The sequence below is a fragment of the Balaenoptera musculus genome, chromosome 7, assembly GCF_009873245.2.
Source record: "Balaenoptera musculus isolate JJ_BM4_2016_0621 chromosome 7, mBalMus1.pri.v3, whole genome shotgun sequence".
NCBI classification, from domain to species: Eukaryota; Metazoa; Chordata; class Mammalia; order Artiodactyla; family Balaenopteridae; genus Balaenoptera; species Balaenoptera musculus.
The window spans coordinates 16,752,119-16,775,416 of NC_045791.1; the positions used below are offsets into that span (position 1 = coordinate 16,752,119).

Consider the following 23,298-nt stretch of genomic DNA (forward strand, 5'->3'; position numbering starts at 1 on the left):
TTTCATGGTGCTGAAATATTTTAGCTTATGCTTATCTGTAAAACTTTTGATCTCCATCAAATCTGAATGAGATCCTGTTTTTTAGAGTATTCTTGGTTGTAGATTTTCCCCTTTCATCACTTTAAATATATTGTGCTACTCCCTTCTGGCCTGCAAAGTTTCTGCTTAAAAGTTAGCTGATAGGCTTTTGGGAGTTACTCTGTACATAACTTGTTGTTTTTCCCTTGCTGCTTTTATATTCTCTCTTTATCTTTAATTTTTGACATTTTAATTACAGTGTGTCTTGGTGTGGTCCTCCTTGGGTTGATCCTGTTTGAGACTCTGTCCTTCCTGGACTTGGTTGTTTCTTTTCCCAGGTTAGGGAAGTTTTTAGCTAGTATGTTTTCAAATATGTTCTCTGCCCCCTTTTCTGTCTCTCTTCTCCTTCTGAAACCCCCTCTAATGCAAATGTTAGTAAGCTTGATGTTGTCCTAGAGGTCTCTTAAACTGTCCTCATTTTTAAAAGTTCTTTTTAAAATTTTCTGTTCAACTTGAGCTACTCTAACAGTTCATTGATTCCCTTCCTCTGTATTATCTAATCCACTGTTGATTCCTTCTAGTGTGTGTTTTTTTTTTTAATCTAAGTTATTTTATTCTTCAGCTCTGCTGGTTCTTCTTTATCTTTTCTACACTCCTATTTAAATTTCTCACTCTGTTCATCCGTTCTTCTCCTGAGTTCTTTGAGCATCTTTGCAGTCATTACCTTGAACTCTTTATCTGGTATATTGCATATAACAACAGCACTTAGTTCTTCTTCTGGGGTTTCCTCTTGTTCCTTCGTTTGGAAAATATTCCCTTGTTGCCTCATTTTGCCTAATTCGCTGTTCTTTATTTCTATGTATTTGATAGGTTGGTTACATTTTCTGATCTTAGAGAAGTGGTCTTATGTAGGAGACGTCCTATGGGGCCCAGCGGTGCAGTCCCTTCTGGTTACCAGAGCTGTATGCTCTAGGGGTCCCCACTATGTGGGCTGCACGGGTCCTTCTGTTGTTTCAGGCTGACTGCTGGGGGTGGTGTGATAGGTGGCCCCTGGTCTGGTTGGTTGCCAGGCCCTGCCTTGTGTGGAGGCTACTGGCCTCCTGGTGGGCAGGTGGCTGTGGAGCCCCTGGGAATCCTGGAGCTAGTGCCGGCCCACTTGTGGGTGGAGCCGGGATGGGATGGCTGGCTGCAGGGACTGGGAGTCCGGGGTAGTTTTAGCTTGCTGGTGGGCAGGGCTATGGTGGGGGGTATTGGTCCTGGGTTGCTGCTGGCCTGCTGGTGGGTGGGCCTGGTCTTGGCTCTGCTTTTGCAGGGTCACGGTGGTCCTCAGGCTTGTGTCCACCTGCTGGTGGGCGAGGCTGGGGCCCTGGGGGTCTCCAGTCTGGTGTTTGCTTGCTAGTGGATGATGCAGTGTCCTAGGGCTAGTGCCAGGTCCTGGACCTTCTGGTGGGTGAGGTCAGGCCTGAGGCAGCTGGGAGAAAATGGGGTACTATGGCAGCCAGCCTGCTGGTGGGCAGAGCTGTGTCTCCACCCAAGTAGTTCCTTGGCCTGGGGCATCCCAGGACCGGTGCTGACCGGGCTGGTGGGTTGGGCTGGGTCCCAGAACTAATAAACTAGAGGGAGGATTCCAGAATGGAGCTTGTCAGCAGCAGTGTCCTCATGTGAGGATGAACTTCCCTGAATGGCTCATGCTAGCATTTGTGTACCTAGAGTGATTCCCAGTTGCCTCCAAGATCCACAAGTGGGTCTGACCCAGGCTTCTTTCAAATTACTGCTTTTGCCCTGGGTCCTAGAATATGTGAGATTTTATGTGCATCCTTTAAGAGTAGAGTCTCTGTTTCCCACAGCCTGTGGCTCTCCCAAAAGTAAGCCCCACTGGCCTCCAAAGCCAAACATTCTGGGGGCTTGTCTTCCTGGTGTGGGACCCTGGGCTAGGCAGCCCGATGCGGGGCTTCGACCCCTCGCTCCTTGGGAGAACCTCGGCAGTCGTAATTATCCTCTGATTTGTGGGTCGCCTACCTGTGGGTGTGGGTCTTGACTGTACCGTGTCTCTGTCCCTCCTACCTCATTGTGCTTCCTTCTTTATATCTTTAGTTGTAGAAGATCTTTTCTGCTAATCTTCAGGTCCTTCTCATGAGTAGGTGCTCTGTAAATAGTTGTACTTTTGGTGTGCCCATGGGAGGAGGTGAGCTCAAGGTATTCTTACTCTGCCATCTTGGCCACTCCTCCTCGGGACTTTCCTTCTCTGAGTCCTGCTTCCCCAAAGTCGTGATCAGAAACTTGCTTTCCTAGAACCCCTTGCAGGTAGGGTGCAGCATGTGACGTGGGCTGTGCCCTGGCATGAGATTCTCATTCGGAAGAGAGTGATGGGGAGGAGTGGCAGCCGTATGGCATCTCCTTGGGGACAGGGCCAGTGTGTGACAAGGTGGCACTGAGTGAGAGCACAGACAGGAGAACTAAGGGCAGCGTCCTTGGCCAGGTGTTGGCAGGGGGCTCTGCAGGGCCTATCCCAGACCTCGTGGCAGTAGGGTCTCCACTGGCACAGTCTGGTAGGATAATCTGATGTGAATCTTGGTTGCATACTCAATTCTCTAGCCCTTCCAGGGATTATGTGAAAAAACCAATAGCCTCACTTCCGGTGTAAACTGGAATGGGCTCTGTTGTTTGCACTAAGAACTGTGCATGTCCAGATAAGAGGTAATAGAACAGTTGGACTGGAGTAGCGGGACCCAGAGGGAAGCAGTGAAGAGTGACTCTAGATTGGAAAGAAGATTGGGTCAAATATGGAGGAAATTGATAGCTCGTCTAAAGGATTCGGACTGCCTGTTGGAAGCAGTGGGGAGCCATGGAAGGTGTTTGAGGAGTGGCAGGGAGGAGAGCATGAAGACTAATGTGGCCATGGTGTGTGGTACAGGCAGCAGAGGTAACGTGAGGAGCGCGGGTGTGGAATGGTGCTGGCACCATGTGTTCTGATGACGGTAAAGGTTTGGCCATGAATAGTCACGAGGGGTAGTTGTCAACCCTGCTACACATCAGGATCACCTGTGGATCATTCAGCAATGCGCTGCTCCGTTCATACCCAAATCTTTAGGGGTGGGGTACTGGACGTCAGTATTACTTAAGTTCTGTAGGTGATTCCAGTGTGGGGCAAGAGGGACTTGGAAAGGTGGTGTGAGCCTGGCCTTGGAGACCTTGAACTTGGTGGCTGTGCCAGGGTTCTTTGACTGCGAGCCTCAAAATCTGATCCTGACTTCTTAAGAAGGACAAAGGAATTTTCTGGAAATACAAGGAGCAGCTCACAGATTCCGAGGACAAGCTAAAGAACCAGACTGTTCAGAGATCTAGGGGGACACATGAGCTTCAGGTGTTTTCCCATCTTTGTTGTCACTGCTTTCAGGGTCAAGTTCCCAGGGCTGAGACTCTTCCTGGGCTGGCTGAGGTGGCAGTGGCAGCAGGACTCCAGGCAGAGAGAGAGGTGTGATCCCCACAGGAGATCTGACGCCGTGCCCAGGAAAACTGTGACAGAGCCAGGAGCTGACCCCCCCCAACCCCCAAAGGGTCTCATCCAGCTTGGCTACGAGTACCATCATGGCTGAGTTTCTTCACCCCAAGCAGACGTCCCCCTGTGCTACTCCCGTGTGGCTCTCTCTGTTTTCTGTTCATCCTCTTGCCGAGTTTCCCTTGGTGATGTTTCCCAGGGGTCCAGTTATCTTAGCGCGCGAGCCAGTTAGAGGGATGGCGGAGGAGGGACAAGAAGCGAAGCCTCTCCCTTCCGAAATGCGGCTGTTGGGAGGCTGGTTAATGCCAAGTCCACAGGACGTATCTCCTGCCTGGGAGCCTGACTCATTCGCCCCGGTCACTGACATTCCACAGGTATTCCATGGTGGCTTTCATCACCACAGAATCAGCTTCTGATTGAACCTTGGCATGGAGGGCAAAGGTCTCCAGCCGTGCACAGGGTCAGATGTATCGTCCACTTCCTTGGGCATTTTCCAGTTGTCTTCCTATGATATTGGCCTCAAGCCAGTCCTCCTCGTTTCAGATGCAAACCGTACCTTTGATGTCAAGGATATTTACTATGTAAAGTAGGGAATAAATGAGATGCATTCATTGCCTTCTGGAAATTCAGAAAGTTATTTAAGAAAGAAAAAACAGCAATTTGTGAAGGGTTTTGTTTAGAAACTGGTTTGGGTTGATGTTGAGACACTGATGAAGCTTTGATTTTTTAGATCAGCTAGATTCTATTACTGGGGTAGTTACTGTGTCTGCTCCCTGCAAGTTGAGGAACAAGGAGACTGCTTTGCAAAGCAGTTAATCATAGTCACTTCTCTCTCTTTTTTTTTTTTAAAGGTGCAGGTGTGTTTTTTAAAATAAATTTATTTATTTATTTTGGGCTGTGTTGGGTCTTTGTTGCGGCGAGCGGGAGCTACTCTTCATTGCGGTGCGTGGGCTTCTCATTGCAGTGGCTTCTCTTGTTGCGGAGCCACGGGCTCTAGGCACGCGGGCTTCAGTAGTTGTGGCACGCGGGCTCAGTAGTTGTGGCTCACGGGCTCTAGAGCACAGGCTCAGTAGTTGTGGCATACGGGGTTAGTTGCTCTGCGGCATGTGGGATCTTCCCAGACCAGGGCTCGAACCCGTGTCCCCTGCATTGGCAGGTGGATTCTTAACCACTGCGCCACCAGGGAAGTCCCATAGTCACTTCTCTTGATGGTGATTCCTGGGTGAGAGTCTCATATGCCACTGGGCCTTCCCTGTTGGACCCTGATGGGAGCTGTGTGTACTGAGGGCAGGTGGAGAGGGTGGGATACATGTGGGCTTCACTGTTAGTGGGCGGGCCGGAAGTAGGTAAGTACTGTGTCTTAAGTGATGTGATGATGGTCAGAGTAGTGTTTTTGCTTCCTGTGGCTGCTGTAGGAAGTCACTATAGACTTGGTGGGTTGAAGCAACAGAAATGTATGCTCTCAGGGATCTGGAGGCCAGAAGTCCAAAATCAGTTTCACTGGGCCGAATATCAAGGTGTCCACAGGGCTGCACAACCTCAGAAGTCTCTGAAGGAGAACCCCTCCCTTGACTCTTGCAGTTCCTGGTCACTGCTGGTATTCTTTGGCTTGTGGTCACATCATTCCAGTCTCTAAGATCAGCATCTTCGGATCTCTCTCCTTGATGTGTCTTCACATCATCTTCTCTGTCTGTGTCAAATCTTTCTTTGCCTCCCTCTTATATGGATACATCTGATGGAATTTAGGTCCTATGCTGTTAATTCAGGATAATCTCTCCATCTCAAAAGTCTTAGTTTAATCACATCTGCAAAGACCCTTTTTCCTTATAAGGCAACAGATTCTAGGGATTAGGACCTGATATTTCGGAAGGATATTTTTCAGCCTACTACACATAGCAAAGGGATGCCAGGAGGTGTAAATGGAATGTAGTATGTGAGCATAGTCTCCTGACCGTCAAAGGCACGTACAAAAGGCGTATGTTCCAATCCCCCTTCCATCACTTACAAGTGTGTGTGAGACCTTGGACGAATTTCTCAGCAGCTCAGAACGTCCGTTCATCATCTCTGCACTGGACGTACCCTGACCTCAAAGGATGATTTGAGCTTCAGTGGGAAGTACATGGAGGCCTTCATGCAGTGCCTGGCATGAAGCAGGTCCTTGATAAAAAGGTGACCTTGTCATATTACAGAAAGAATTCTTTTTTTTTTTAAGAGTATTAGTCATTTTATTTTTATTTATTTATTTATTTATTTATTTATGGCTGTGTTGGGTCTTCGTTTCTGTACGAGGGCTTTCTCTAGTTGTGGCATGCGGGGGCCACTCTTCATCGCGGTGCGCGGGCCTCTCGCTATTGCGGCCTCTCTTGTTGCGGAGCACAGGCTCCAGACGCGCAGGCTCAGTAGTTGTGGCTCACGGGCCCAGTTGCTCCACGGCATGTGGGATCTTCCCAGACCAGGGCTCGAACCCGTGTCCCCTGCATTGGCAGGCAGATTCTCAACCACTGCGCCACCAGGGAAGCCCCAGAAAGAATTCTTGTTGAGGACTCAGAGAGAACTTTGTTCTCGTCCTTGCTGGGCCACTGACTTGTATCATCTTAAAGCCAATCAACTTCCTTCCTTCCTTACCTACACAAAGGGCGTGAACTTGAGGATTTATCTTAAAAGTCACCATAGGAATAACATAAACAGGGGTTCTAGTCTTGAACACTCCGTGGAGTAGAAAGTCTGTGAATTCTCCACCTTTTTATGGTAGAGATGCATGGACATTTGTATTTCATTCCGTCGTATATCATTCCCTGATGCAGTATAAGAATGCTTTAAGTTCCTTTTCACAGAGTAAAAGTGGGAGCCCGAGAGAGGTGATTCTTTTTTTTTTAATTTTTTTTTTTAAATTTATTTATGGCTATGTTGGGTCTTCGTTTCTGTGCGAGGGCTTTCTCTAGTTGTGGCAAGCGGGGGCCACTCTTCATCGCGGTGCGCGGGCCTCTAACTATCGCGGCCTCTCCTGTTGCGGAGCACAGGCTCCAGACGCGCAGGCTCAGTAGTTGTGGCTCACGGGCCTAGTTGCTCCGCGGCATGTGGGATCTTCCCAGACCAGGGCTCGATCCCGTGTCCCTTGCATTGGCAGGCAGATTCTCAACCACTGCGCCACCAGGGAAGCCCGAGAGGTGATTCCTAATAGTCTTGAGGAGCCCCAGATTGCTCGCAGATACCCTAGCTGTGTACTCATCCCAGATGGAGAGGTTTAGACTCAGAAGTCCTCTGAAACTGTTTGCTTTGACTATTTATGTATTTTTAGTTTTTTTAATAATGTTATAATGTAGCAAGTTTATTTTTTAAATTAAAAAATTTTAATACAACTTTAAAGGTTACTTTCCGTTTACAGTCATTATAAAATATTGGCTCTATTCCCCGTGTTGTACGTACGGTACATCCTGGAGCCTGTCTTACACCCAGTAGTTTGTGCCTTTGACTGTTTTTCTGTGAGAAGTTACTGGATGAGAAAGAGCAGCTCCAAGCCCTGGCAGCCCATTCTGGGCAGGAGCTTTTGATAAATGAACACATTGATGTTTTCTTTGCGCACCTGTAAGGCCAGGGCATATATGGCAATCGATAGATCAAAACGAATTTTGGGAAAAGTGTCATCAAGCTGAGCTTTATTTCCGAAAATACAAAAAAACTCTGCCCTGGGGTGAGGGAAAGATGACTCTCATTGTGAAATAAACAGAGTTGATGGTTTAGACGTCACTTATATTGCTCGAGCGGATCGGAGATGCAGGCGCCACGGTAACCGATTGTTCCCAGAATCCATATTCCCGGCACCCGTTAAAACTTACATTGCTGAAATCATGTTCTCTCCATTTTGTCCATTCTAATAATAGTAATGAGAACGTTAAAATGACATTGTGAATTTATATTGCACTTGTCTGCAAGGCACTCTAAGCGCTTTGCAGGCAGTGTCTCATCAGTCGTCATCACCAGGCCACGAGATGCTGGTAGCAGGCAATATTTGTAATTGTCTACAGCTTAGTAAAGAGCCCCCAGGCTGGAAGAAACTTCAGTGATGTGGGATAGTGCTGCCCTGTGGGTAGAGAGGAAGTGGAAACTCTGGGCTCTCTGCTCTATCCGTCTCTCTCTGCCTCAGTTTCCATCGGTCAGATGGGGTAACGGGAGTGTGTGGGTACCAATCGTATTAGCTAACTTTTTGATTTTTTGAGTACTTGCTTTGTGCCAGGTATTCTAAAGAGCCTTTTGTATGTTTGTTCATTGAATCTTCCCCAAACCCTTGTGAGGTGGGTATAGTTACTGACTCCATAAATAAGCAAGTGGAAATAACAGAGAGTTTAAGGAACCTGCCTAAGGTAACACAGCAATTAAGTGGTAGAGGTGGATTTGACTCCAGGCAGACGGGCTCCAGAGCTTGTGGTATTACCACTTCGTTTGCGTTTTTTGAACTTTTGTATTACAAAACAATATACACACGTGCACGGACATGGACACCCGTAGACACAGCAAACAACAATTTCACTGAACAGAATTCTCCCATCCTTACCTCAGAATGTGAAATGCGTTTTGGTCTTTTCATTTCGTTAATAAAAATGCCAGTCGTGAGCCACTGAATTGATTTTACGATCACGAATAAGTCTTGACCCGCAGTTTGAAAAGCTCTGCGGTATACATCATACTCCTCCTTGCGTGCTCATGGGGACGAGCTTGGGAAGAGAGATGCAGGCAGAGTGTGTGATGGGAGGGCACGAGGGTATTGGAGGAGACCGGAAGGTGTGAGGTGTGGCCTGGGCCCTGGCTCTGCTTGCACAGCGTCGCCTCCTGGGGCGAACGTTGTGTGTCTGGGCCCATGGGTGGGGGCGGGCCGTGGCTGCCTTTCTCTCCCCTCCGCCCCACACCGTGATGCCCTTCGGTGTATGACGCCTGCCTGCCCGGGCTTCCCTCCACATCCAACCCAGGTACTTACTGAGCAACCATTCAGTGCTGGGCCTGCAGTATTCAGGCTCTGTCTGGCAGGGCTACAGAGGAGCGTAAAGCCTGGTTCTTGATGTCAAGGAAATTACAAGCCCTCCTGGAAAGAAGACAGACCGGTGAAGGGAGAATCAGGGTGGCTGAGTGGTGTAAGGAGCCAGACAGCCTCTGATTCAGGTCCTGTTTGCCTCTTCTCGGTTATGTGACCTTGGACAACACACTTGCCCTCTTAGAGCCTTTCTCTCTGGCTGCAGTGGAAGCTCGAGTGAGATAATGATGGTGAAAGTGTTTGTTGAATCATAAGGCATAAGAGGAGGTGAATAGCTGTTGTCATAAGCAGTATTACTGTCTACTGAGAGCCTGGTGCGCCAGGGAGCGTAGGAGGTTCAGGGAAGGGATGGGTGTGCCCCAGAAGTCAGAGCAGACTTCCTGGAGGAGGCAGCATTAGAGTTTAGTCCGAAGGGGCGCCGTCAGTTCCTGGCCGGAAGGGTCCTGGTTGCATTCAAGGTGTAGAGACACAGGTACGCAAGGCTCAGTAGACCAGTTGTGTAGAGTCCTTGCTTCTGTATAATCAAGTCATAGTTCTGACACAGGAGGATCCTGAGCTGCTTTCATGAGTTTTACATGCCCTCTTGGCCTGAAGTCACCGGCAGACCGCCACTTAATTCGCTTAGGCCAGAGGTCAGCAAACCACACACGGCCCAGGCTTGTTTCTGTGCAGGTCATGGTACCTGTGATGGAAGAATGGTTTTTACATTATTAAAAAATTGTAGGAAAAAAGAAAAGAATAGGTGACAGTGACTTTGTAGCTCTATGTAGCCTAAAATATTTATTCTCTGGCCCTTTAAAGAAAAAGTTTGCGAGCCTGTGCCTTAGGCCCCAAAGCGTGTGATCACTGTTTCGTGTTGAAGGCCTTCCTTAGTTGTGAATCACCCTTTGGTCATTCTTCTTGGCTTTCTGTCACTTCCTAAGGGCACTCAGCGCCTACACCCTGGAGAGAGGGTAAACATGTGCGCAATTGCTCATTTCCACCCTGCGTGGCTCTCAGGAATCCCCTGCTTCCCCCTCACTGCACGTTAATATGTAGCTCTGAGCATGTACTGCGTTTTTGTTTTATTTTTTAAAATAATTAATTAATTAATTTGGTGGTGCTGGGTCTTAGTTGCGGTAGGCGGGCTCCTTAGTTGCGGCACGTGGGCTCCTTAGTTGCAGCAGACAGGCTCCTTAGTTGTGGCATGTGAACTGTTAGTTGCGGCGTGCGTGTGGGATCTAGCTCTCTGGCCAGGGATCGAACCCGGGCCCCCTGCATTGGGAGCGCAGAGTCCTAACCACTGCACCACCAGGGAAGTCCCTGTACTGCGTTCTTTTGACATGTGGCCCATCAGTGATTAGTGCCAAATGCCCAAATGCTGGGCTCCGCCCATGATGCTGTTCATAATAACATTCGTAATAACATTCCCCCGTGATGCAGCGTTCCATTTTTGCAACAGTAAGTAACCCGGGAGACCAAATTGCAAACGTGATTTCTCTTTGTGCTCCACCCGGCCATTTGTAATAAGCTGCAGCGTGAAATTTGATCAAAATAAGCCGCTAAGCTTGGAAAATCAGAATGTAGTCAAGGCCATCATTTCTTTTAAAAATCAAGCAGAAAACCAAAGGTGAGTGGCTACTTTTCTGTTCTTTTTTTTTTTTTAAGTAATAGTATCTTGATGACAAGCTAATGTGCAGCTCCAAATCATGGTATTGTGAGTAGAAATCACCTTTCAGAGATCACCAAGGCAGTATGCCAAGAGGCTGTTGGCAAATGGCTTTGAAGGAGGACAGATTACTTTAACAGCTCTGTTGAAAACATAGACTGGTCCTGTGCAGGTGGCTCAGACACTGCTCTGCTTGACAACGGTGGGACTTTAGCTGCGGGAAAGTGAGATGCCTTTGGATAGGTTTGAGATGGACCTTGACCTTTTCCATATAGCAAAACACTACCACTTACAAAGAGAACAGAAGGTTGCAGGAAGATTCTGATGGAATGCCTTCTAGAAAAAGGATAGTTTGGGAGAAACACTTTGATTTGCTTCAGATGATTGTTTGGGAGCTCATTCCTGAAGTGGTTCCGTTCTGTTACAGGCTTGGCTGGCTCTGAAGAGAGAAGTGTTTTTTTTTTCTCTCTAAATCCTGGGGACTACAGAGCATTCATCCGTTTTCCTAAGTCCTCAAGCAGATCTTAACGACACACAGCCTAGACACTGGAGGTGGCCAGGCTAAGTTTTGTTGGCTTTGCCCAATGTTTGTTTTTTAAAAAATCTGAGTACCGCTAGATAACACGCGCTCTCTCCAGTTTGCTGCAGGAGTCCCACTTCCTGTGGGGCTGCACTGGGCTGTTTTTACCCATTTGTCTACGAAGGACGTGGAGTTCAAGACGCACGGTTAGGGTCTGTGGGCCGCCCCCAAGCATGGTGCCTGCGTACGCCCTTCCTACCCCATCGTCTTGTGACTTCAGAACTCATTGCGCACAGCGGGCGTCTCCCTGAAGCTCAGCCCCGCTTCTAGACAAACAGCTCCAAGTCCCACTGTGATGACCGCGGGTCACAAACCCCAGTCTTCTCTTGAGGACAGAGTCTTTTTCTTGTTGCTGCCACCACTGGATAAAATGTCAGGCCAAAAGCAGGTGACAGGTTTCTGACAGTGGTTAATTGCAGTGAGTACTGTTGTGACAGAAAGGTCTGCAAACCCCCTTCCACCTACCCGGCAGCAGCCTGAGCTGTGGATCTTGGCTAGACTGGCCCATGGGGTGCTGAGGGCAGAACGTGGACCCTGGAGCTGGATTGCTGGGTCCCAACCTCTTTTTGCCCCTTCCTGGGTGTGCAAACCCAGAGGCCTGGGCAGCTTCTTAGGGGAGGGGCACCGTGAGCTGGGTGATAGACTGATGGAGGCAAGGGAACTAGCAGCTGGAGATGCCCTTGACATTAATTTGAGTTCCAGGAATGGGCAAGTAAATGCCAGCCCGGTGCTTGGGTTAATGACTTGATAGACACAAGAAGGGAGATCCACCAGTTAACAGAGCTTAATAACCACTGACGTCAGGGTCGAGAGGAGTGAAGGAATTCATGGTGAGCACAGCTAAAGCACTTTGGAGCACATTCTGCTTTGAAACAGTTTCCAGTCATTGGGATTAAAAAAAAAAAATTAACGTGGGACTTCCCTGGTGGCGCAGTGGTTAAGAATCCGCCTGCCAATGCAGGGGATACGGGTTCGATCCGTGGTCCAGGAAGATCCCACATGCCGCGGAGTAACTGAGCCCGTGCGCCACAACTACTGAGGCTGCGCTTTGGAGCCCGTGAGCCACAACTACGGAGCCCCCGAGCCACAACTACTGAGCCCGCGTGCCACAACTACTGAAGCCCGTGCACGTAGAGCCCGTGCTCTGCAACAAGAGAAGCCACCACAATGAGAAGCCCACACACCACAGCATAGAGTAGCCCCCTCTTGCCACAACTAGAGAAAGCCCGCGCACAGCAACGAAGACCCAAGGCAGCCAAAAAAAAATAATAATAATAATTAATGGTAGGATTGTCATTAAAATTAAAAAAAGGAAAAAAAAACTAAACTGGCTCATTTGCAGCTGGTACCAGGATGGAGATGAGAGACACAGGTGCCTGTGGAGGGCAGACTTTCAGCAAATCCGGGGGGATGGGAACATTCCAGAACGATGTTCTATCTGGCCTGCCCTCCTCTGTCCTCCTGAAGGACACTCTGGTCTCTGCTTTTCGTCTATGCGAGTGAAGGCATTAGCAAGCAGAAATGACTATTTAAATCAAAAGCCCAGGCTGACCTATAACTCATAAGAAACCTGCCCTGAGTGACTTCATCCCTTGATTCTTTCTGAAAATAAGTATGGTGGTCCTGTTTCCCGCTAGCCTCTGCTATAGGCCCAAAATGATGGCGGATACCCTCCACCTCTGTCCTCCCTAGAAGCTTCTGGGACAGGAAATGAGAAGTGAATAAATAACTAGGAGGCAAATCCCTATGAGGTATGGTGGTCAGGGCAGGTCAGAGCGTTTACAAATGTGTTGCATTCCAAAAGTTAGTTTATAAACTCTTGGTTTCGAAACTGGATTCATTTTCCAGTAGAGTCTGTCTTTTTGTGCATGCATGCATTTTTTTCAGATAGCAAATATTTATTGAATGCCTTCCCAACTGAGACAGTTGGGAAGAATAAGACTTTGACTCTCTTTCAAGTTGGGGAGACATCTGTACTTAACAAACCCATGCCATGAAATACTGGGATTGTTGCTGTACGTTGCAAGGGCTACGTAGGGGTACCAGGAAGGGGCCTAATGAGTGGAGTAATTAATAAATCTGAATTACTTCTTTTTCTTTCTCTTCTCCATCAGCTTCAAGCTCCCATTTCTTCAAATTTGGCTGTTGTGCTAGGTGTTAGGAAAGCAACTTGCTTAAACTAATTTAAATTTACATGAGACTAGGTCTGATGGGAGCAAGGGGTTGTCAATAACCCTCTGAAAGGAGATTTTCTGTGTCTTAAGACTCAGATTCTCCAAGAACTGGCCCTGGAGGGAGACTCCCCAGCAGAGGAACATCTTAAGATACGCTCAGCTCAAGCTGAGGAATTTCACTTGTTTCTTGAGTATAGTTTGCCTCAATCCCTGTCACACCCACTCTCAGGGTGTTTCTTCTTCCCGGTGGAGATATCTCTGACTTGGAGACTAGGTTCTAAAGTCAGTGTAAGGGCACTGCTCTATTTAAAATGGATAACCTACCAGGACCTACTGTATAGCACAGGGGCCTCTGCTCAATATCCCTTAATAACCTAAATGGGAAAAGAATTTGAAAAAGAATAGATACATGTATATGTATAATTGAATCACTTTGCTGTACACCTGAAACTATCACAACATTGTTAATCGGCTCTACTCCAATATAAAATAAAAAGCTTAAAAAAAAAAAGTCAAAAGTATAAATTAAAAAAATATGTCTGTTAAAAAAAAGTAATAAAGTCAGCGTAAAGGCAAAAAGCCTGTGTAGTCGTATTTGCCCTTGAAAGTCAGAAAGTCACCACATTGGAGACCAAATTAGCCTTTAAGCAAAGTCCAACCCAACTACTTTTTCCTTCTGTGTTGGAACAGATCATGTGATTGTTCAGTTGGAAAGCAGGTAAAATAGATGGGTAGAAGAAATAGAAAATATGAATCTTGAAACACGAAAATTGCACCTAGAGTGGTGATTGGTCATGCTCTTAGAGGCATGGCTGGGACTTGTAGAGACAAGTGGAGATTCTCAGGTCCCATCTCAGATTCCCTCCATGCCTCAGTGGGGCTGGGGGTTCTTGGGGGTTCTGCAGTGTGGTCCTCTGGTCTGGGCCTGAGGGGCTTCAGCGCTGGGCCTATGCTTTAGAAGACCCTGCAGATCACACATAAACTCAATAAACACGTAGATGCCCTGCTACTGGGAACCCGGTTCATGACCCATAACTTTAAACATCTGCTCTCTTGGTTGTAATTAACACTGCTCAGGCCCGGGGAAGTGTTTCCCTACATCTCCTGCTCTGTGTCCTTGAAACAAAAGAGGAGTGTGTATGATTGTTGTGAAGGTTTTTAGGTTATACCACTGCAAAAGGCAGAACCACACACTGCTTTGGAGTGCAGGGAAGGTGGGAGTGGCAGAAATGCTTAGGTAAGAGGAAAAACAAATTAATTATCTTGTCAGATTCTTCCTTTCAGATAGCAGAGATGGCAATAGATTCTTATAATGAATCCTAGTTTCCCAGTAGTCCTGAGCACCCATTTTCTTGCTTCTCTTTTTGTTCCAGTTTGTGGTTCCAGAGATTCTCATGGAATACCAACAGTTGCATATGGTGACCGAAGAACATTTTTTCAGTATTAAACATTTCATGTCACTCTGAACTCTGTATAGCGTTAGGCGATAATTGACTATACATTGGCAACTGGAAAGGCATGGACTGCTATGATTAGGGACAGTCTTATTTTTTAAATATTTAATTAGATTGAATTTAGATTAAAAAATAAAAACCAGCTTTATTTAAATAACCCTGATTTAAATTGTTGGTACGTGTTCAATATAATTACCATTTTTGCCTTTTAATTTTAGTAGAGAATTTGAATTTTTATATTTACTGTAGTTTAAATTTTTGATGGAAAATATATTCCAGTTTTATACACTGACTACAATCACATTTTATTTTTTAGTCATTTTGATCACTGCTGTCAGTAGAATGCACATAACTTTGAAAACTTGATTTTTAACAAGATAATTAGGGCTTTTGCCAAAGTGAAGGGACGATAGATAAATTTTATGAAACAAATATATAATAATTTATGAGTTATTTATGCTTTTATTGTATCACTCATTCATCATTGCTGGTGTATTCACAGAGCACATGTGTAATGATCAGCAAATTTGTTCATCTTTGATATTTTGTAGCTTTCAGTCATATAAAACCATAAGTTAAAACAGATTTTAATGTTTTGTCATTATGAAGGTGTATTTGTAAGGAAGGAGGATAGAACACATTTTACTGAATAATTTGATAGCGATTTGCAACTTTTAAATATTTACGTGGGCCTTCATTTGTACTCTTATACCGATGCCAAGTGAGAATCACCCAAACTTTTCAATTACCCTGTAGTCTCACCAGCAAATAGTTGAATTCTGTTAGTTACTAGGATATAGGGTTATGAGATTCCACTCTAAGGTTGTGATCGAATTACCGCTTCTAACTGCCCCCCCCCCCCCCCCCCCCGGTCACCCCCCTCCACCCCATCCCCCCACTTGCTGGGGTCTGGATTACACCTACTTGTGGAATTCAGAGGGAGGGTGTTTTGCAGCTGCTTTGGAAAACTTGTTAGGCCTGGATTTAATTGTTTCAAAGCTCACCATTGATGAAATGGCCAGAGCTATCAGCCCAGTGGGCTGTGAAGGAGGAGAGAATGGCTTAGTATCCCCAGTTTCTTTTGGCTTTGCTGTAGCTTAGTTCAGAGTAGCAGGGGCCCTTCCAGATTAGAATCAACTGAGAACATTGGGAAGGACCCAGTGAACAAATGTTGAGTCAGTCCTTATTAAAGGAAAAAAAAACCTTTTGAGTAGGTGACATATCCCATTTCCCGGGAACCAGGTGAGGCACACGGCTCTTCCATCCATCTGGCGACTCCAGAAACTTGACTCCCCATGCCCCTTTTCTTTTTATTTAATCTTTTTTTTTTTAAATTGAAGTATAGTTGATTTACAGTGGTGTGTTTCATGTGTGCAGCAAAGTGACTCAGTTATACATACATATATATCTATTTTTTTAAAGATGCTTTTCCCTTATAGGTTATTACCAATTACTGAGTATAGTTCCCTGTGTATAGTATAACCAACAGTAGGTCCTTGTTGGTTTTCTGTTTTATATATGGTAGCACGTTTATGTTAATCCCAAATTCTTTACCCCCAAACTTATCTTTACCCCCGCCTTCCTCTTTGGTAACCCTAAGTTTGTTTTCTATGTCTGTGGGTCTGTTTTCTATATAAAGTTTATTTGTAATTTTTTTTTTTTTAGATTCCACATAAAAAATGATATTTGTTTTTCTCTGTCTGGCTTATCACTCAGTATGATAATCTCTAGGTTCATCCATGTTGCTGCTAATGGCATTACTTCATTCTTTTTTATGGCTGAGTAATATTCCAATGTATATATGTACCACATCTTCTTTCTCCATTCACCTGTCAATGGACATTTAGGTTGTTTCCATGTCTTGACGATTGTAAATTTTTACCGAGTCCAAGCTCTCTCTGCTCACCGCACGACAGGCCAGTGAATCCGAGACAAGGTGTTGAAGGCAAGGGATACGACTTTATTCGGAAAGCCGGTCGACAGAGAAGATGGCAGACTAATGTCTCCGAAAAACCATCTTATCGGGGTTTGGATGCCAGTTTCTTTTATAGCACAGAGAGGGGGAGGAGATGAGGAAGTAAAGTAAAAGGCCATAAGTTTTGCGGAATATCGCCTGGAATGGCCAGCCTCTGGGAGGGGATGTGTTAATTTCTTCTTTCTTGCAGCCATCCACAGGTGGGCAGGGTCAGATTGTCTCCCTGTGAGCTGAACAGAGGCACTTTAGTTTTAACATTCAGGCAGAGGGGCAGGGTTCCCTGAGGCAGGCCATTATGTAAGATTATAATAACAAAAGCAACTAAAAGCAAAGGTTAAAGTCAAAGAAACAGATCAAACATGGAGTCCAATTTAGCTCTTCTCTGTTACATAAATAGTGCTGCAGTGAACATTTGGGTGAATGTATCTTTTCAAATTATGGTTTTCTCCGGATATATGCCCAGGAGTGGGATTGCAGGATCATATAGTAGCTCTATTTTTAGTTTTTTAAGGAACCCTCCATCCTGTTCTCCATAGTGGCTGAACCAATTTACATTCCCACCAAAAGTGTAGGAGGGTTCCCTTTTCTACACACCCTCTCCAGCATTTATTGTTTGTAGACTGTTCAATGATGGCCATTCTGACCAGTGTGAGGTGATACCTCATTGTAGTTTTGATTTGCATTTCTCTAATAATTAGTGATGTTGAACATCTTTTCATGTGCCTTTTGGCCATCTGTATGTCTTCTTTGGAGAAATGTCTATTTATATCAATCAAAGAATGGGTTGTTTGTTTTTTTGATATTGAGCTGCACGAGCTGTTTGTATATTTTGGAGATTAGTCCATTGTTGGTCACATTATTTGCAAATATTTTCTCCTGCCCATGCCCCTTTTCATATTGGGTGTCACTATTACAGTTTTCTAACATGATAAAATAGTCATTAAAAATCATTCATGAGTCATCATCCCGACACAACTGTTTTCAACGTGACATATAAACTTACACACACAACACACAATTGCATTATTCCAATCATCATGTATATATTATTTATATTCTGCTTTTTCGTTTTCAGTGTTATGTCATATGTTTTTTTCCTGTGTTCCCATAGTCTCCATAATTTCCATTTTTAGAGTCTGCATAATACAGTGGGATGATTTTAAATGCCTTTTTTGTTACATGGAAATTTGAGAGCAAAAGAAGGAACTGGTTTATACTCCTTAGAGAGCGTTGAGTTTTTATTAGTCCTGTGGCATCCAAATCACTCCTTAAAACTCCTGCAGATTTCAGCTCAGCAAGGAAAATGATTTGGTAATCAAAAGTTTAACTAAGGAATGCCCATATTAGAGTTATATTTATTTTACGTCAAATTTTATGATATAATAGACTTAACCTTGGTATATGAAGTCCCCATGTAATTGACATGTATAGGACGTTTAAGCCTGTTTTCTAGGTCTTTTCTTTCATTGTTTTATGAGGCCTTTAAACCATATACAGAGATTTATCATTGTGTCTTTGCTTCTGTGACAAATTATTGGTCAAACCTGTGATTTACTTTTCACTGATTTGTTCTTCCAGAGCAGCCTTGCAATGTAACTCTCCAGTGCAACACTCACCCTATGGGAAAACGAGGTTTGCTCTCTGATGGTCTGCCTTCTAGAAACTTAGAGGTTAAAAAGTAGCCACTGCGACTTCCCTGGCGGTCCAGTGGTTAAGACTTCACCTTCCAGTGCAGGGGGTGCGGGTTCCATCCCTGGTTGGGGAGCTAAGATCCCACATGCCTTGGGGCCAAAAAACCAAAACATAGAACAGAAGCAATATTGTAACACATTCAATAAAGACTTTAAAAATGGTCCACATCAAAAAAAAATAAAAACCTTAAAAAAAAAGAAAAAAGTAGCCACTGCTGGCATTTGAACTGGTCAAGGGCAGGCGCCCCCCCCCCCCACCTCAACCGCGTACTGATGAGAGGCAAGGTCAGTGGTCAAGGGGAGCCTCAGAAGGGGACGGGGATTGTCTGGCCTAACCTGCTACCACAGACCTTCATTCAGCTGTGGGAATCAGCACAGGAAGGTACTGGGGAGGGACAGCAAGGCAGGAGGGGGAGGGGGGCTGTTTAGAGGAAGGGTGGAGTGCAGGGTGATGACTCATGGGAGAGGCATGAGGGCAAGTCTCGAAGTCATAGGGAAGGAACAGTTAGTGCAGTAAAGCAGATTGTTAAGTCACATTTTCAAAGTTCTCTTTGTGGGTCTAGAGACCTCTAGACCTCTAGAGTGGTACATACACGTATTGGGAATCTGTACCAATTAATTACCCAGCACAGGGCTGACCTACCCTCATTCACTCATCCACTGATGAGCGTCCTTTATGTGCCTGGCGTGTGCTGGGACTCAGAGGCACAAATCCACTAAGCAGTGGCCTCTACCTTCTGTCGTCTTCCAGCGTAAGGGGATAGACAGACAGACACACAAATCAGATGCTACAACTCAGAACTAAAAGTGCTAAACCAGAGTCACAGCGAGGTGCCACGGAAACACTCATTCACTCAGCAGATCGATGGAGCTTCTATGGTGCACCTTGTACTGTGCTAAGTACTCAGGATACAGGAGAGAGCGAAGTGGGTAAAAATCCTTGTATTGTGGAACTCGCAGCCCTGTGATGCCAGAATTTCCCCAGGAAGGAACTTTGTTGCTTCTGCCTGGGTCTTGGAGGACTTCCTGGTGGAGATGCTGGCAGGACCAAGTGTAAAGGGAAGTAAGAGTGGGGAGGCAGGGAGGAAGGTGTGGTGGGGGCAGGAGTGGAGTAGGGGCCAGAAACACAAGAGGGGAGGAGTTGGGGTAGAGTGGAGGCAGCAATAGAGGTGGGGTAGGGGCAGGGGAGGAAGAGTGGAGTAGAGGGGAAGGAGGGAGGTGAGGTGGAGGCAGGCAGGGAGGGGGAGTGTTGGCGGAGCAGGTGTTTTTCCAGTACAGTGTATGATGGTGCCGAGATGTGGGAGCAACGTGATTGGGCCTGGACTTATGTTCCGTTTGTAAGAAACGAGATGAACTGATCCTGGTCCCAAGGGGTATATGATGGTATTGGGCAGACAAGGTGAAGGCATGAAACAGTATTGCACCGCCTGGTTGAAGGAGCTGCTGAATTTTGCAGCTCTGGTTGTAGGTTGTTTATCAGCAGAATCCGAGTAGCCAGCCTGTGGCAGTAACCTCCAGCCTGGTCTCTCATCCTCAGTCATCCATTAAATACTTACGAGCACCTCCTAGGTCCTGGGTAGGGTAGGTTCTGCCCATACAAAGATAAAGATAACTTAAAGTCTGTCTTTCAAGGGCCTCATAGCTACTAGGAGGCAAAGGTAAGTGTGTACAGTACTAAGAGGTGAAGAGCTTCTTCAGGAACAGGAAACAAATCTGAGCGGGGCTGACATTTTCTGTAGGGCTTTGTCACTGCACGTGTCATTTTAATTTTCTTAATGCTTCAGTTGTTGCCCTCATTCTCGACTCTCATTTTTGCTGAAGCCTGCTTTGCACTCTCTTGTTTATGGAGCTCCTCCGACTGAAGTCCAGGCCCACAGATGTCTCAAAAGGCTTGTATTATAATAATTAACTGAATATGTGCCCTACTTAGACTGCAAGCTGTTTGAGGACAGCAGACCTCTTTCAGAGCCTTAACGGAGCACAATGCACATGCTTTGAAATAACTTTGCAGAATTGGAGTCATTAGAAAAGCATTCATGAAAGAAAATCTTTAGAAGGTCAGAGTGAAAAGAGTATGGCTTGGCTTTTTGGTAAAGCTGTATTAACCCTTTGATTCCTTTTGTTGAATGCTGGCTCTCCAGATATCACCAACACAACTCGATCTGTTGATAAGCTGAGTTTATTGTTCATGCAGTAAGAGAGAATGATACCTCGACAGCTTGGGTGTTGTCAAAGACGGGGAGGCATGGTTGGAATTTGCTCAGAGTTGGAAGTTTGGTTTAAGGCAGATCTCGATCTTTCTGTGGGGGGGATTTGGTTAGGTAGGGCAAGGATCCTGGTATTACTGTTTAGGATTTGTGGAAACAGCAAGGCAAAGATCTTTGAGGCAAGGGCTGCAAAGAATTTTAGGGCATAAACAGTCTATTGATGAATGATTGCTATAGAAAAGTTGATGGATCCTTCAGAAAGTTCCTTTCAAGCACAATCAAGTTACTTACTTGCCTGAGCAAGAGTCTCCTAGAATAGTAAAATCATCATGATGACAATGGATAGCAGAGTTATGCTAATGTAGACACTGTGTGTTGGGTGGATAGCTTTGGATCTCACTTGTGAGCCAAGGAAGAGATAACTGATGGCAGGGAGACCAAAAGACAGCAAAGGCCTTCTGTCAAGTTTTGTTTGGGAGTCTGGATTTTTGCTTAGGCACGTGCAGAGGCAGAGGAGGCGTTTTGTCCATGAAAACGTGCTGCGTGGGTGAGATGAGATTCGCTGACGGTTCACTGACCTCAAGGGGCTTGTCACACGCACATGGTGCCCTGGCCTTCCGTTGTAACTCACAACCAGTGCCACCTGGCTGCAACAGTGAGTTCCTCTCTTCCCTTGCTGCTGTATCACATCTTTCTCTTGACATTTATCCTTTTAGAGGATGTTTACTAATGCGGAGACCCAGCAGGTGAAAAATGTCTCATAACCTTGGGATACTTTATTTCCTATTTCATTAGGTCAAAAAAACTGCGAGGCATCTCCCATTTCATGCCTACTGCCACCAACTCCCCTCTAAGTATACATGAGAATCATTCCTTCTTTTAATCATGCGTCAAAATCTCACCCGAGGAATCTGAGATGGATTTTTCTCTCTTTCTGTCCAGACAGTACAGCCCCAGACAACTTTCTGCTACCCTCCGTGGTGAGATGGAAGGTCAGTCCCTTGTTATATGGGGTGATGCAAAATTCAGGAACAGATAACGTTACCTCTCCCAACCGGCTCCCTGCAAGCCCCTGCAGACTGTTTGCGAACTGCAGCTTTTCAGATACCACCGCAGATGGTATTCAACCCTCTGCTTGTAGTACGAGGTAAACACTGAGTAGTCGGAACAAGCCACTGAGTTTCTGAGTAATTGCAGGTGGGCAGTGACTGTGGCCAGAGCTGCCATCCTCACACTCAAGGTTTCTATAAACCTCCTTCCCCCTCAACAAAAATTTGGCCCCTGCGTTCCCTTTTTTAATGGAGCTGTTTGACTTTCCGTTTGGTTATCTTGTGTTCGAGGACTTCTCATCAGCCCTTTTTTGTTATTTTTTTTCTTTTCAAAAACATACCACTTCACTTCTCATCATCTTTGTTCCTCACTTGCACGGAGAGCAAGTGTGTTTTTAATGAAGCACTGATGCTTTTTTTTTTTTAAAGTGTTTTTCAGCAGGTCTAGATAATTGGCATTCATTATCAGTTTTTGTCTGCCTTCTGCCTAGAATATAAAGGAACCTTGGAATTATTTTCTTTCTTCTCCTCGAGGCCCAATGTGGTCTCACTTCTTTTCCTCCATTTTCCCCAGTATCCCCTACCTCCCGTCTTTCCCTAAAACTTCCAGCATCCTCTGGTATAATCCTGTTGGGGCCCTTCAGAATCTTTAGGGGGAAGTGGCTGGGCTGACTCAGGTAGTTGGAAAAGAAAGAAGGCCCAGGCGGACGGGATCCAGGGCAGAACTTGGTCTGGGAACTCACGGCCGGCGGCTACAGCACGGAGCTTTGAGGGCTCCTGTTGCCCTCTGTCAGTTTCAGCATCCTTCCGCCATGGTCCAGGCCCCGGCATGGTTAAGGAGGCCTGATGGGGCAGCTCTGGCTGAGGTTTGCAGGAATGTCCTGGAACCGAAGCTGTCTGACCAGTGTCTGGGTGGAGCTGTTCAGTCCCTAGGTTGTAACCGTGCCCGCTACTGATGAGCGTAGAGTTTGTGCAGAGCACGTGGCCACCCGTGTTGTGTTGTCTTCTGCTGTCATCCTCTCGTGGCGTGTTTCATAAAATCCCAAAGGAAGTAGGGGTAACCTTGTGGGATCAAACTGGCATTTGATCACAGGAGCTCAGCTGTGAGGTTTGTGCATTTTTTGATACGTTAACCTTCTGAACTTCCGTTTTTCTTACCTGCATTATTGTTAACACCCACGCCTGGGGTTTGTAAAAGTTCAGCAGGAAAACATATATGGAGAAGCTGACACAGTACCGGGCACCTGGCAGCCCCTCTGGAACTGTTTACTCCTTCCTCCCGGTTTCCTTCACCTACACCCCCTGAAGCCCTGCTGGGTGCTAGTACGGGCCAAGGGAGTAGACACCAAATTGAGAGTCTATCTGGAGAAGAGACAAGAAAACTGTCTGCATTGTACTTCTTCCTTCTCCTCTGGTAGCCAGCTGAGTGAACGTAAGATCGATAACAGTCAACTGTTTCCTTTTAATTTGTATCTCCAATTACACGCCTTCAAACAGCTCCAGCAGACTGCAGGGTTTAGTTTTTAGTTTGCTTATGAAATACTCTGGAACCAACTTGGTGAAAGGTGTCTGGGTTTTCCTTAACGAGTTGACTGATGGAGGTGCTTGGTTTTCTCTGATTTTCTGCCCAGATTCCGGCTTTCTCCAGTGCTTGCAGGTAAAGGCCAAAAGAAAAGGACTGGTGGGGCCATGAGCTGCCCCAGGGAGCTTGAACAGAGGAGGTGAGGATGGAGGCGAGGGGACCAGGAGGCTGTTTTTCTGAGTGGGGCTGTGGGAAGCATGGGGGGCAGGCTGAGAGCAGATTGCCATAGTAGAGTGTGTGTGTGGACTCAGATCTCCAGAGGTGAGTAGGACACTCCCTAATTATTGTTTTTTTATTTAATTTTTTATTTTATATTGGAGTACAGTTGATCCACAATGTTGTGCTAGTTTCAGGTGTACAGCAGAGTGATTCAGTTATACATGTGTCCGTTCTTT

General features: G+C 46.0%; 1 protein-coding gene across 1 annotated transcript in view; it reads left to right on the forward strand.

Annotated features, from left to right (window-relative positions):
- The window catches only part of GPR39 (G protein-coupled receptor 39), a 235,237-nt gene that overhangs the window by 25,421 nt on the left and 186,518 nt on the right, over positions 1–23,298 (forward strand). The gene's annotated exons all lie outside the window — the stretch shown is intronic.